At 47.7% G+C, this 15,624-nt stretch overlaps 2 long non-coding RNA genes and 1 other non-coding gene across 3 annotated transcripts; 2 read left to right on the forward strand and 1 right to left on the reverse strand.

Annotated features, from left to right (window-relative positions):
- The first annotated feature begins 5,856 nt into the window (after positions 1-5,856).
- Positions 5,857-6,061, forward strand: LOC116081259. Its single transcript, XR_004114771.1, has one exon. It is a non-coding gene; the product is annotated as a small nucleolar RNA SNORA73 family (small nucleolar RNA).
- A 1,905-nt stretch (positions 6,062-7,966) lies between these two features.
- On the reverse strand, positions 7,967-9,053 carry LOC116080301. Its single transcript, XR_004114384.1, has 2 exons — positions 8,905-9,053; positions 7,967-8,648 (listed from the first exon to the last, which is right to left on the reverse strand). It is a non-coding gene; the product is annotated as an uncharacterized LOC116080301 (long non-coding RNA).
- Positions 9,054-9,225: 172 nt separating this feature from the next.
- Positions 9,226-10,269, forward strand: LOC116080739. The gene is made up of 2 exons (XR_004114583.1): positions 9,226-9,480; positions 10,088-10,269. It is a non-coding gene; the product is annotated as an uncharacterized LOC116080739 (long non-coding RNA).
- The last annotated feature ends 5,355 nt before the right edge of the window (positions 10,270-15,624 follow it).

The raw sequence follows: 15,624 nt of genomic DNA on the forward strand, positions 1-15,624 counted from the left end.
GACCAGCCACTCCAGGGACACTGGCTTGAGGTTGGAAGCAGGTGTCTGCCCCGTGTCCCCCTAATGAGTATCAGCTGTGTGCAGTAGCTCCTAGTCTAGGTCCTTCTCAGAAGCTGACCCTGAAAGTCACCATACTGTCTCTTTGGTTGAGAAGGCAGATGCAGGGTGTGGAGATGCACACTTGATGTCAGAACTCAGGAGGCAGAGGCAGGCAGAGCTCTGTGGGTTCAAGGCCAGCCTGGTCTACAAAGTGAGCTCCAGGACAGCCAGGGTTATAGAGAGAGACCCTGTCTCAAAAAGAGAGAAAAGGAAAAGCAGAGGCAGCTATTAACGCACAGCTTTTCAAAGAGGCAGTGTGGATACGAATCCAGTGTTCAGAAACTGAATTGAGTTCTACCTTGATGCCCAACTAAGAGGACAGGGTAGACAGACATGCTGGGGTGTAAGCTGAGGTCCTTGCTGGCCCACCCCTCTCCTCGCTGGTGGTGTTCTGGAAGCCTGTGGGGGGAAAAAACAGACTAAGAGAATCCTCACTGTGGCTGTGCTTGATCCATGTTTCTGAAGTCAGGGAAGGGTACCCGCGGGGTCAGTGACCCTGGCCCTGTCACATGTCTCTGCATTTCCTTCCCTTCTGGTAGGAGCTATGCAGTGGAGGCCTCGGAGCTTCCCAAGAGCCTTGGGTCCAAGACTAGCTGGTTACAAGCATTGGAGGAAAGCCCCCTACCAGAAGCATCTACCTCACTGGTTAGAAGACATCAGGTCTGGGGGTGTGACTAGGATGACGGCCTCCTCAGGCTAGGTGGAAGTGCCCTGAGATGCCTCAGCGCGCCCTCCCCTGCCCCCAGCCCTCTGCTTAAAACCAGGGGGCAACATGTTTGGTAACACCCCACAGCACAGGGATTCTTGGCCAGATGTGTGCTGTGATTGACAGCCACCAGAGCCACTGGTGAGTGACACTACAGTGCTTCCAGAAGCTCTGTGTCTCTATCCCTAAGAACTGGTGTCACCAAATCAACAGTGGTGGCCAAGAGTACTCGACACCACCTTCAAGCCCAGGCCCCACAAGGATGGCAAGCTGTGGAAGCACACACTAAATTGCGAGCTGGTGTATGAACTCTCCAGGCAGAGGGTAGGGTGCTCAGGGACTCTCAGTGAGGACCCAAGAGAGGCGTGGGCACAGGGGAGCATGGGCTCAGCACCTCAGACATCGGCTCTTGCCTCACAGTGTTTCGGGGATATTGTTGCTGTGTAAACTTAAGCAAAGTCTTCAAATGTGCTATGCCAGAAAAGCCAACACATTAGCCTCTGTTCTCATTGGCTCTGTGTTACTAATGCTAACATGAAACATAAGAGTCACCAGAAATTCCACTCAGAGTTAAATGGATGCTATAGATGATTCGGTTGGGGGGAAATGGGTTCTACTACCAGAAACCTGAAATCCACTCTTAAGTTAATGTTGGCTACTTTGTGTGTGGGGGGGGGGGGGGCAGGGGATGTTGGGGTTTGGCTTAAGAAGGAAACAGTGTACGTAGAGAGGTTGGCCTACACCTACTGAAGCTACATATCCTTCCCTGACTCAGCCCACTGTTTCCTTCATGTCTCTTTACAAGCAACAGCATTATGTTTTTACAGGTTTTGTTTCATTTTGTTTTTGAGACAGGATCTTGATCTGTGGCTTAGGCTGTCCTGAACTCAGTACACACCCCAGACTAGCTTCAGACATGCCATAGTCCTCTTGCCTTAGCCTCCCGCCTTAGCCTTCCAGGGCTAACATGCCCAGTTTACCACAACATGAGTTCTGAAGAACTTTGTGAATGGTAGTAGGTTGAAAACTAGAATTTGCTGGGCACTGTAGACCGCACTTGGAATTGTGGCACGTGGGAGGCTGAAGCATGGAGGGTCAGAAGTTCAAGGCCAGACTGGGCTATGTGAGACTCTGTCACACACACACACAAAAAAAAGAAAAAAGAAAAAAGAAAGAAAAAGAAAAACTTAGAATACAGCTTTTTCTCTCCCTCATTTCTTCCTGGTCATATTCAGTTCAAGGCCAAATCAGCCTGTTATGCTTGTGGAAAACATACTAAATACAAGCCGGGCTGAGCAAGAGTTTTCCAATATGTAACTTTAGAAACTGATATCTGACAAACCAGTTATTAGACCAAAGGGTCCTGACCCATCTTTTCAACTCTGAAATAAAAGCAGGTGGGAACAGATGTTTCTGCTATTGCATCAGACAATGTGATGGGAAAAAGAAGAGTATAAAGGCACGAGGAACCCCAGGAGCCAGAGTGAGGACCAGGGGAGCCTGGGAACGCTGGACTCTGCCCTTTCCACTGGAAACAGCTCTCCATACATCAGTGGTTCTCCATTTTCCCAATGCTGTGACCCTTTAATATGGTTCCTCATGTTATAGTGACCCCCCAGCCATAAAATTATTTTTGTTGCTACTTCATAACTAATTTTTCTACTATTGTGAATTATAAAGATACGTGCTTCTCAGTGGCTTAGGCAACCCCTGTCATTCAACCCCTCAAAGAGGTCACAGCCCACAGGTTGAGAACTGTTGCCATGCTTTGTGGGGGCACATTCCCAATCTTGACATTACTAAGTCATCTTCATATCTGTCTTCAGAATGTATCTTGTAGGAAGATGTATCCCTTAAGTGAATGATGACTTCAGAGGCATCTTGAAGCCAGTAGAACTCTGAGCCCCCTGCTCAAGACACGCTGATATAATCACCTTCAAGAGCCCTAACTTCCACCCTGGTGGGGAGACTTGAGCCAAAGCTTCCACTCCAACAAGGATAATTGGAGTCCCATTAAAGCATGGTTGGAATGAGAACATCTAAAAGCTTGTGAGGTGACTCCACTGAGCACTGCCCAGAGAACATTGCTAGAGCAGACTGTCCATCTTCTAAGCAGGAAATATGACTGAGACCCAAGCCTCCTGAAAATCAAAATGTTGATCCCACACAGCCCACAGTCACAGGTGACTCTGAAGCCATGTGAAGCTGCTGAGCTAGAACAAAGAGTAGCTTGTACAGTAAGTGTTGGGGGTAGGGACAAGTTAGGCAAGGATTTTCTATGTACTCTTGGCTGGCTATGAACACAGGTATCTGCCTGCTTCTGCCGCTCAAGTGCTGGGATTAAAAGCCTGTGCCATCATAGTAGGCAACAAACAGTAAGTGTTATTACTAAGTGATTTCAGCACCATCAGATTCCAGGTGATTCCTTGGTGAATGAATTTGCTAGGGAACTCTAAGCTTTCCTTTCCTCACAGGTTTGAGGAGACAGATAAAGGCCTGCTATGTAAGCCCATCACCAAGGCCCCACTGCTGTAAGAACACACTGGCTGACTGCAGCAAGTCTGTGCTCACCAGCACCCTTATCTGCAATCCAGGGCTGTGGAAGTCTGCCTTAAAAGACTTACATGCTCTGGAAGTCCCCATGCACACTTAGGCATAAGATGCTCCGAAAAAGCCTTAGCAAGATGAGACAATTGGATATTATCAGTATTAGGGTTTAAGCCAGCAGCTGAAGAGCCATTTGTACAATCAACAGGCAGATGCCCCGGCCTGAGGAAATGGTCTTGGTTCAGATGTCAGGTGCCTTCTGCTCACATCTGGCCTTCAGCACTAGCTTTGCCTGGCAGTAGTGTGAGGAGGCTCGCCTGGAGGGCTGTACACCTAGGAAGCTCATTTGTGTCTTGACGGTTAGTTACATACACAGTCTAGTCTTAGTATCCATCCCCTCCAAGAGCAGAGCTGATATTAAACCCCCACCATCCCACCACCACTACACAGACCATATTATCAGCGTGGTATACCCATCATGACCCCAGTACCCCAAAGAAAAAGCAGGCAGGATAATCATGGCATAGCTGCTACCTTTAAGAGCTGGAGACAAAGGCCAGTGCCCTATGGGGGAAAGTTAACCTGTCTCCCAGCAGCTCCCCTCACAAGATGAATAGAGTGCAGGGAAGTTTATGAACTTGGCCCACATCAGTGACAGATAAAGCAGTACACGGGCAAAAAAGAAGGATCAAGCACCTGTGGTCAGCTTTGCAGCCCATCTGAGAACATGGAAACCTCTGGAAATGAGACTGAAGAGCCCACTGAGGAGGGCAGAAGGGCACAGCCTGAGACAGCGCTGTCCTAGCCTGGGAGGAAACAAGCACTTGAATGTGTAGAGGTGCTAATGAACATGGCTGACGACCTGACTTCAGTCCCTACATCCTACATGGTGGCTGGAGAGAACCAACTCATGCAAATTGTCCTTTGACCCCAACATGTGCATGTGGAACACACACACACACACACACACACACACACACACACACACACACACCTATACTCATACAGACAAAATCACTAATTTTTACAAATTTTAAATTACCCATCCCAGGGCTGGAGTGGTGGCTTAGTGAGTGAGGGTATTGGGGTATTGGCTGTTCTTCCAAAAGATCTGGGTTTGATTCCCAGCACCCACATGGTGGCTCACAGCTACCTATAACTGCAGTTGTGATGCTCTCTTGTGACCTCCACAGGCACCAAACACACACACACACACACACACACACACACACACACAGAGGAAGGGAGTAGGCAAAACACCCATACACATAAAAGTAGAATGCTAAAATGACACAGTCTTTTGTTACTATGGACTGAGACAGGCTAGTTACGGAGGGGTTGAGGAACTGTTTGTTCCACATGAAGAATGGACACTCTTCCTCAGAAAACTGCACACTTAAACATTAAAGAAACTGGTACAGTTGGTGAAGCTGACCCCAAGCGCTGTTGCGAGCTGGTTCCTATTGGAGGTTCTTGAGAAGGGGGAGGGCGTGTCTCAGTTAGGATGCAGGGTCAGCTGATTTGTGGGCAACTGGAATTATACTGGGGAAAAGGCAACCTGCTGGTGTATCTGCATGAGAAGCGAAGGTGACACATTCCACATGCAGATATAGAGCCAAGAGTGTGGCCATGAAGCAGGGGAACTCAGGTGCTGCAGCGTCACAGAGGCCAGCAGCAAGTGCTTGAAAACCAAGAGAGCGAGGACCCAGGCAACATGGGAATGGGAGAAGCAGCATGGAGGGGAAGAGGAAGGGGGATCCCACGTCTTACTAGAGAGGCCTTTGTGTTTAGCAGAAAACGGCTTATGTGGAGTTTGTTAATGTTACCAGAGGTCAGCGTCAAAACATGGGCCCTAGCAGCCTTAAAAAGCTAGGCTTGAAAAAAAAAAAAAAAGCTAGGCTTGCCCACTCTCTCAGTATGATAATTAGAGAGACTAGTTGGGAAAAGCAGACAAGATTAAATTCAGTGTGTTCACATTAGGAAGGAAACAAATGAGCCCTGCTGACTCCCCACCCTCAAGTCTATCTTTAGAGTACTAACAGGAGGTTGAGGGTTAGAGAGAAGACAAGAGGCATGTATAACTAAGCAGTCCTGGTTAAGTGTAGTCCCACACAACATTGGCAAGACTCCAATGTGTTCTGAAAAGTGGTCTCAAGTTGATAGAAACTGTGTAAAATCTCTTCCCAAGAGACAAACTCCTCCTCTGGCTGGCACCTAGTTATCATTAACTATCAACTCAGCATATCTGAGTCACCTGAGAAAGGAGCCTCCATTAGGTAGTTGTCATTATTGGTCGTTCTGTAGATCTGTCTGTGAAGAGTTGTCCTGATTGGCAACTGAAAGTGAAAAGTAGAGACAGGCAGTGGTGGCGCATGCCTTTAATCCCAGCACTTGGGAGGCAGAGGCAGGCAGGTTTCTGAGTTTGAGGCCAGCCTGGTCTACAGAGTGAGTTCCAGGACAGCCAAGGCTACACAGAGAAACCCTGTCTCGAAAAACCAAAAAATCCAACATGGATACCCCAGGAAGTCACTCTCCCCGGGCTCTGTCCTAGTGGTGTGCAAGACCTTAGGGCACTGCCCAGTGATGTACAGTCCCCTTCCACAATGTGGAAGATCAAGCTAGGCTTCAAGTCTGCGCCTACATATTCCTACAATTTCTCAAGAGTCCCTTGGACAATGACTGAGGAGACAAACCATGCAGGAAACAAGAAAAAGAAAGAGAGAGAGAGAAACAGACAGACACAGAGAGAGAGACAGAGACAGAGACAGAAAGAAAGAGGGAGAGAGGGAGGGAAGGAAGGAAGGAAATGAAAAGCAGCAACCCCGCATGGCCAGGTGGTTCTGAAGTGTATTTTTAAAAGTAAGTTAGTTCAAGGCTGGCCTTGTCCTCGCCTACCCCCATCCCCCCAAAAAAGAAACCTAAATAAAAATTTTTAAAGCAAGTTAGTGACCCACCAAGCAATGTCTTCTGTGGTTTTTCTCTCCAGGTTTCTGCTCCGACTTCCCTTCATGAAAGGGACACAGGACTTGAACTCAGAATATCAGAAGAAGAGTTGGTCTTAAGCAGGAGCATGGTAGCTGGTCCATTGAAATAGAAGGCAAGGTTTTTGTTTGTTTTGCTGTTCTTTTTTTGGTTTTTCGAGACGGGGTTTCTCTGTGTAGCCCTGGCTGTTCTAGAATTCACTCTGTAGACCAGGCTGGCCTCAAACTCAGAAACCCACCTGCCTATGCCTCCCAGGTGCTGGGATCACAGGTTGCACCACCGCCACCCGGCTTGTGCTAGTCTTTTTAAGGAGATTTGAGGTTTCCAAGCATCTAAGTTCAAGTTGATGCTGTGGTCATGAATTACAAGTGAAAGAGTGTGCAAGATCCCAGACCTCCCAACAACCTCTAGGAAAGAGGTTTTTCTTTAAATGGTGAGTGACAAGTGCCCGATCTTCCATGGGATGCCACCTGCCACTGGTGACGGCCTGGAACCTACGGGAGGTAGCTGCATTTCTCCATGGGGCTCCCTCGACACCATGAAAAGGCATCTAATGGGCCATTACTACACTGCTCTGCAGAACTGTGGCTGCAGCAGGAAGCACCACCGGTGGGCTTGGGCAATGGCACTCCTCACTTTCCAGCCAGCCCTCTGCAGGTAGCTGGACGGTAAGTTGACAGCAGACACCCAGAATAGCAATTCCAACTCCATCTACATGCCAGAAGAGACACAGGCATGCCATGCAGGTGTGGGGACTATTACAGAGAGGAGGGTGCAAAGCCAGCAGAGGCAGCTAAGCAGGGGGCTCCCGCTGGCAGTAGAACCATCCTATGCAGATCTCAAGCTATTAATCAATGCTTCTGGAAGCATAAGAAAGCAATCCTGCCAGGCGGTGGTGATGCATGCCTTTAATATCAGCATTTGGGAGGCAGAGGGAGGTGGATTTCTGAGTTCGAGGCCAGACTGGTCTACAGAGTGAGTTCCAGGACAGCCAAGGCTACACAGAGAAACCCTGTCTCGAAAAAAAACAAAACAAAACAAAAAAAAGAAAGCAATCCCAGTGGCAGGTGAGGAAGGGTGGCTCGAAGATTTGTAGGACCCTTAAAAATTCATCTGAGTCTCAAAAGTTAAGTGCTGAAAACATTCTGAGACAGTCTTACCATGTACAAAGTCTGACCTTAAACTCAAAATCCTACTACCCAGCCTCCTGAATGATGGCTTTATAACTGTGTTCCACCCCACACAGGGTGCCACGTATTTTGACTGCAATTCCGCTTCTAGAAATTTAGCCATCGCCGGGCGGTGGTGGCGCACCTTTAATCCCAGCACTTGGGAGGCAGAGGCAGATGGATTTCTGAGTTCAAGGCCAGCCAGGTCTACAGAGTTCCAGGACAGCCAAGGCTACACAGAGAAACCCTGTCTCGAAAAACCAAAAAAGAAAAAAGAAAAAAGAAAAAAAAAAAAACTTAGCCATCACCAAAATTTACTGACTGAGCAGTAAAGCCAGCTACTCAAGGCAGTAGGCACTGTTCTCCATGCTGAGAGACAGAATCCAGGAATTAGCCTCACTTGCCTAAAGTATTGCTAGATGCAAATGTAAGCCGAGAAGTGAGAAACCCCAGAGCACACTCCTATTCTTTAAGATTTTATTTTGTAAATGTGTGTGTTTCTGTGCGTGGATTGATACATATAAGTGCAAGTGCCCACGAAGGCAAGAAGAGGGTGTTGGATCCCCTGGTGGCTAGGGTCATAGACAGTTAGCCTGTTAGGATGCTCGGAATCTAAACTCGGATCTTCCGGAAGAGCTGTACATGCACCTAACTGCTGAGCAGTCTCCCTAAACCGCCCCCCTTCCCTTTTCACAAAAGGGCACGTGAAACTAGTAAGGTTCTGGCAGTCATTCAAACTTTGAATTCATCCTCACCGCAGGTCTACCCTTTTCCTGCTAGCCCAACACCTTCTTCTCAAACAATCCACACTGCAGCCAAGAGGGACCTTGCAAAAACATCTCTCCAACCAGTCGCCGCAGGCTAGCCCGTGAGCCCCGTACAAGCAGTGTCCTTAGTACCCTACTCATCGCTGTAACTTCCGTCTGGCACCGTGTGGGACACCGCCAACTCCAGCACTCACTGGCTCAAAGTCTAATGAATGCACGTACAGATAAATGTGGGGACAGAGAGAACAGCAAGAGCCAAGTGGAAAGGCGAGCAATCAAAAGTGGGTGTGTAAGAAGGACGTGTTGACGTACGCCTTCCATCCCAGCACTTGGAAGGTGGAGGCAGAAGCATCCGAGTTGAGACTCAGCAGAGCTACCCTGTATAAAAAAAAAAAAAAAAAAAAAAAAAAAGCAAGCGGATAACAGCAAGTATCCCTGTAGGAATGAGTGAAGTGAATGCAGAAAGCAGGGCAAGGTCCGCCCTGAGAAAGCACCCGCCATCTCCACAGGGAGAGAAGCTCGGCGCAGCCTCCACGGCGCACGTGACTGCGTGAGTCACGGCGCCAGGAAGTCCCACGAAACCTCGGTGCAGCATCCCGAACACACCCCGGCTTAGGACAAGGCAGCGACGTACGGAGGAAACAGACAGAGCGGGCCGCGCCCCTAGGCGGGAAGGGAGTGATGACCGCAGACAGCCTGCACCCACGTTCGGAAACTTGCCCCACAGCCCGCAGGGGAGGGAGGGAGGTAGACCGCGGAGACAGTACGAGCGCTTTAGCCTAAACGCTGGCGCACGGAAATGACGCAGCGAGTCAGCCAATCGGGACCGGCCTGACTTGGAATATCTCGCGAGTTGCCCGGGAGGACAACGAGCCAATCGTAATGTCCGTTCTTCAAGGCCGCGGTGATTGGCTTGAGCATTCACGTGATAGTACGAGCCCTCACGTGACCGCGCCCCCTGGGGACACGTGACCCACCTGACACTTTGCAGAAGTGGGTTCTGGACAGAGGCCGTCAGCTACCCCTGGACCTGAACGGCAGGCAGCCCCGTCACTTTCCACTTGAAGGGCGGGGCTGGTGACCAGGGTCCCATGTTACCCTGAGACGCGGCCGTAGCGTGGGTGGGACAGAGCCAGCCTGTAGCTCTGAGAACTGAAGTAGCTGGGAAGCTGGGAATGCAGAGAGATAAACGGATTAACGAAAGAAACCAGTAAGCAGGGACTGGAAACACTAGGTGGCCTGTGACGGATACACGGTAGCATAAATAGGTAGAGGCGCTTGTTATGTAAATAACTATGGAGGACCAGAACTCACATAGATGACGATTTTGAGCACCTCGACTTCCCCGCTTCTATTTACTGGGTGCCTCTTTCTTTCCTTCTTTCTTCCATTAATTTACTCATAAGATGGTCTCTTCTTGGCTGGCCTTATGGTTGGTTGGTTGGTTGTTTATAAAACAGGGTCTCTAATCCCAGCACTTGGGAGGCAGAGGCAGGCATATTTCTGAGTTCAAGGCCAGCCTGGTCTAAAGAGTGAGTTCCAGGACAGCCAGGGCTATACAGTGAAACCCTGTCTCAAAAAACAAAACAAAACAAAACAAAAACAAAAAACAAACAAAAAAAAATAAAAATAAAAAATAAATTAAACGAGGTTTCTCCTTGGCTGGCCTGGAACTCACTGTGTAGACCCTAAACTCAGAGATGTCCCAGCCTCTGCCCTCTTAAGAAGGCAGTTCACCTCTTGGCTTGACTTATTTCTCTCTCCCTCTCACTCCCTCTCTCACTCCCCCTCCCCCTTCCTGCGTCTTACTGTTGTAGAACTCCAGAACCTGGAAATTTGTGATGGTTCCCCTCCCTCCAAGCTCACAGCCATGCCTGTTCCAAGACACTGGTAACCTGGAAGGTTGCCCTGGTGTGGGAGTGCTCTGTCAGAAACATGGACACGATTCTCTCTCCATGGTGTTAGAATTTCCTGAGTAATAAATTGGCAGTCTACATCGCTTTATTGACTTGATTTGTTGAGTAGTCCTGTTCTCACTCTCTTAATAACTAATAACTCTCGGGGGCTGGAGAGATAGCTCAGCAGTTAAGAGCACTGACTGCTCTTCCAGAGGTCCTGAGTTCAAATCCCAGCAACCACACGGTGGCTCGCAACCATCCATACTGAGGTCTGATGCCCTCTCCTGGTGCGTCTGAAGACAGCTACAGTGTACTTACATATAACAATAAATAAATAAATAAATCTAAAAAAAATAAATAACTTTGGGGTCACACATTACACCTCACACTTGAATGTGAATTACAGAATGGCTATTGGAGGTTAGAGTTCAGCGAGTTCACAGAGGCCTTCCTGGAGGCAGAGGCCCATAGCTGCTACCAATGCAACATTTGTTAGTTTGGTTTGCTTGGTTTTGTTTGTTGTTTGGTTGGTTGGTTTTCCAAGACAGGGTTTCTATGTAGCTCTGGCTATCCTGGAACTCATTCTAGACCAGGCTAGCCTCGCATTCCCAGATATCCATCTGCCTCTGCCTCCCAAATGTTGGGGTTAAGAGCTGTACCACTACCCGGCACAAATACCGTCTTTAGGGATTAAGGAGTCCAGCTGGATAGCTGTTGGAGACACAGCTCAGAACCTGAGAGAGCAGGGATCTAGGCCTCAGGTGGAGTGTTCAGGTGTAGGACTGGTGTAGCTGCAGGAGTGGATAGGTGGATGGACAGCAGCCCACGTAGGTGGTGACACGCTGGCCTGAAGCCCTAGGTAAAGTTCAGAGGTCTCTGCTTCAGTGGGTGGTCACCGTGATGTCAGACACCCTCCTTACAGGGTCCATGTTTGAATGCTGTGCCCTTCGTGGGGGCCCTTCATTGGTCTAGTGCATTTGACTAGTTTGAAAGCTGTTTTTTCTGCTGTTTCTATTCAGCCCATCTGCTCATTTTTTTCAGTCTACCTTGATAAGCCTGGAGAATGCTGGCATTTTACCTTTAGGAATAAAGTTGGTATCAGTATAGGCCTGTGGTTGGTGTATGTGGAGGTTTATGGTATTATTAGGTGATACTGGACAGGAAATGGTGTCTAGGTGCATGACAAGGTCAGGGTCACCCACCCGCCTCCGCATTAGCACTCCGCGTGGAGTTAAATCCTGATTGTAACTTGGAGTCACATTGTGAGTATTCTCCTTAGTTTTTACAATTTCATTTTATTTGTATGTGTGTACATGTTCGTGCATAAGTGTGTGCACAGCATGCATGTGGAGGGGGCAGACAGCTCCCGGAGATCAACCTCAAGTTGTTGAGTTTCACTTTATTTTAGGATTTTGATAAAATTACACATCCCCCCCCCCCAAACATCCCATGGGTCCCTCTTTGCTCTCTTTCAAATTCATGGCCTCTTATTTCATTAGTGGTTATTACATGCATATAGGTATAAACACACACATTCCTGAATATAACCTGCTTATGTTAGCCATATATATTTTTTCGGGGCTATGGATAAACAGTTCGTTATTTGACTATGTCTCCCACTCCTAGCATTCCCTAGTTGCCTGTAGTTCTTTGTGTAGGATTCAGGCCACTCGCCTGGGCATGTCTATTGCTGACCTCCTTAGTCACCTCATATCTCAGCAGCCATGTTGGTGAGACTTTATGGGCATAGTTTGTGGCATTGCTATTTGACACGGTCCCACAGAAAACCCCATCCCCTGGCTCTTACGTCTTTCACCCTCTCTTCTACAATGTTTCCTGAGCCTTGGGGACAGGATGTTTTCTCATTGTAGCCATTGGCACTGAGCTCCACAGCTCTGCATTTTGATTGGTTGTGATTTTTTTTTTTTGTAATGATCCCTATCTCTTGCAAAAAGAAGTTCCTGGAGGAGGGGTGAGGACCACATATATGTCTGGATATAAGGACAAATGTTTAGATTGTTACAGACTATATTGTTTTAGGAAAGTAGTGGTTGCAGGTTCTCCAAGATCCAAGATCAATAGTTTTTTTTTTGTTTGTTTTTTTGTTTTTTTGGTTTTTTGGTTTTTTGTTTTTTGTTTTTTGGGGTCTTTTTTTGGTTTTTTTTTTTTTGGTTTTTCGAGACAGGGTTTCTCTGTGTAGCCCTGGCTGTCCTGGAACTCACTCTGTAGACCAGGCTGGCCTTGAACTCAGAAATCTGCCTCTGCCTCCCAAGTGCTGGGATTAAAGGTGTGCACCACCACTGCCCAGCCAAGATTAATAGAATTAACAGGTAGGTTTTCAGTACATGGCATATTCTCCATCCTGTTGAGTGGATCTTAGATCCAATTAGCAAGCTATTAGTAACTGCCAAGGCACGCATGCCACTTCTGCACCCTGAGGGCTGTCACACCACACCTGCCACTGTGTGGTTCCTAGGCACCAGAGCTGGGTAGAGCTGTTGGTTGCCTCCTTTCTCTGGGAGCTTTCGTGGTGCTTGCTGGTACCCTGAGAGCTGGCACACTGGGAGGGGCTTTCAGGTCTGTCCCAGCTCTGGGGCTTCTGGACCCTGGTTTTGGAGTGTGTGGTGTGTTCAGCAATAGGGCCAGCTTATTGGTTTTTATACATTTTTTTCTGTTCTTTTTGTGGGGAAGGCAGGGTTGATATCATGTGGGCAAGGCTGGGTAATGTAACTAGGAATGACCTTGAACTTCTCATCCTCCTGTACCCACCTTCCCAGTGCTGGCCTTAGAAACATGCAGGATTGTGTAGTGCTGGGGCTGCAACTGAAAATTTCATGCACTTACAGGAAACTGAAATAAACTGCATAATTATATTGAAGTGAAATAAGATAAAAAACACCTATTGTTTGGTACTGATTTATTGGTTTATTTGATGATTTATGGCTTATACTACCTATTTGCCAAAAATGACTTCACTTGCTACCTGAAACAGAGAAGCCTTGGAGAAATACCTGAAACAATGGGTTGCCCTTAGCAACCTGCTGACTGCCACATAACCTTCTGCAAAATCTTAACTTGCCTGCCTGCCCCACCTTGTGGTTTTCAGAGTATGAAATGAGAATATAAACTGGAGCTGGAAGGAAGCTTTTCAAAGTCAGAAGCCATCCTGGTTTCAGTCCACTGCTGACATCTTTCACTCTTACTGGTCTTGGAGTGCTTATTTTAGGGGAAAAAATCCCACAACATTTTTGGAGGCCCACCGAGATCTCACTACAACCCCAGTTGGCCCAAAGAGTCTGCCTCTTAGCCCACTGGAAGTCTCTGGAAATGGGAAGTACACACCCTGGACTGGATTCCAGGAACTCCTCTCAGGGACCAAGGGGACTGTGAAATGCAGGACCAGAATCTCTGGCTGGAAGAAGATGACACTAGGTTAGATGTCCAGACCAGGTAAGGACTCCTGGAAATAGGCAAGAAGCAGCAATTGTGGGCTTGTCCACTCTGCAGGAGATTGCATCCAGAGCCTCAGTGGGGTACTGAGGACGTGGTTCTAGTCTCTAAATAAAAGCCTCAAACGGATACCAAGGCATTCATATTGGCCTCCAGAGAAATAGACAGACTAGACATTTTTTAGAATGTCTAGAATTTTTTAGAATATTTTATTGCATTCGTGTTTTGCTTACATATATACAAAGGTATCAGATTCCTAGAACTAGAGCCACAGACAGCAGTGAGCTGCTATGTGGGTGCTGAGAACAGAGCCTGGGGCTTCTGGAAAGCAGCTAGCACCACCAGTTGCCCAGCCATCTCTCCTGTCCCCCATACTAGCAACTTAAACTTGGAATGTATAACTTCTAAATGGATGGTAAATGAATGTGTAGATGCTTGTAATGGCCCCATAGCCCTGTGGCTGTGGGATCTGACTGGGCTTCAACCTGTGGTTCCACTGAGGTCATTTCATCTGAATGGACACGCAGGTCTCATAAGAGAAGGTTAGTAAGCACAGGGTTATATCTATGACCCTAAAGTAAGATGTCTTAAGTCACTGTAAGTGAGGTGGAGGTAGGCAGGTGAAGCAGGCACCTGTTTGAGGAAAAAGCTGGTCTTTGCCACACCACCCTATATACCACACAGGGGAGGTCCCCTGAAACTCCTGTTTATGAAATGCTCTGGTCTTGGGATCTGCCTGGGCCTTACGTGAGACCTACTCAGCCTTGTAAAGACACCAAGGAAGCACCCTGTTAACACAGAGAATGAAATCTTGTACCACAGGGTGCCAAGGCAGTTACAAGACCACCTGATCCTGACCAAGGGAAATGCCAGGCCACCTCCTCATCCAAGAACATGGCAACCATATCATCCAGTCACATGCTTGCGTGAAGAGGAGGGAGTGCCCCTCTGTGATTGTGGAGAGATTTTATTATAAAGGATTTTCTCCTTGCCATCAGACTTAAAGAATGAGCCACTTCCCAATTCAGATATGGGACTTTTTACTGATGGGAGCCAAAGTCTACAACAGGGAGGAGCTCCTTCTCAGCAGCAGCCTCAAAGGTGAAAAGTTTTAAGAAAGGAGACTGCTTACCTCAGGGGGGAAAGAAATTAAAAACAGACCAAACCTCTAGGGGGAGGGACTGTGGCTATGGCACTGCCAGGCTCACACAGACAGACAAGGTACAGACTGAAGACACAGACCCTCAGCCCCTCCCACTATCTCCCTACTGCTTACACTAGGACATTCCCAGAGCTCCCTCATATAAGCCAGACGAAAGAAAATGAGCAACTGATGAAGGGGCTAAACATCAGAACTGGCTGACAACAGCAGGGAGGAAAAATAATTCCAGAGATCACAGCTAACAGATGAAATTGCAAGGAGAGAGAAAGCCAGAATTACCACCAGAGAGTCCGACACTCTTCTCTGAACAATCAGCAGAGGTAGGCCTAATATACCGGCACACGTTTTCTTTCTTCCTGGGGTCGTGTATGCAAGCTTTCTGCGTGCTGGTGGTTCTCATAAGTGGAACATTGCAAGCCTCTAAAGACAGCATTTGCATTGGTGACTAGTAGACAGCAGCTAGTCATCTAATGAGAAGTTCAGATTTCCAAAGTAAACCTTAGCTGCTCATGTAGCTTACATTCGGGGTCATGGGCAAGTTCTGGAAAGCAGAGTTTTCACATTCACCTTTTACTTAATTTGCTTTTCTGTGACATGGACAGCACAGCTATTTCCATATTATATTTGAAAGAAAGCATTTAACAAAACCTTTGGGATATTTATTTGGCTTTAACACTAAATATGCAAAATTCATGTGTTTTCTGAGGTGTAGGAGGCAATTGTGTTAAGTGGCTCAGTACAGCTTGCAGCTTGACAATACAAATGAAAATGGTTGTTGGGCCGGGCCGTGGTGGTGCACGCCTTTAATCCCAGCACTTGGGAGGCAGAGGCAGGCGGATTTCTG

Source organism: Mastomys coucha, unplaced genomic scaffold (genome assembly GCF_008632895.1).
Source record: "Mastomys coucha isolate ucsf_1 unplaced genomic scaffold, UCSF_Mcou_1 pScaffold6, whole genome shotgun sequence".
NCBI lineage: Eukaryota > Metazoa > Chordata > Mammalia > Rodentia > Muridae > Mastomys > Mastomys coucha.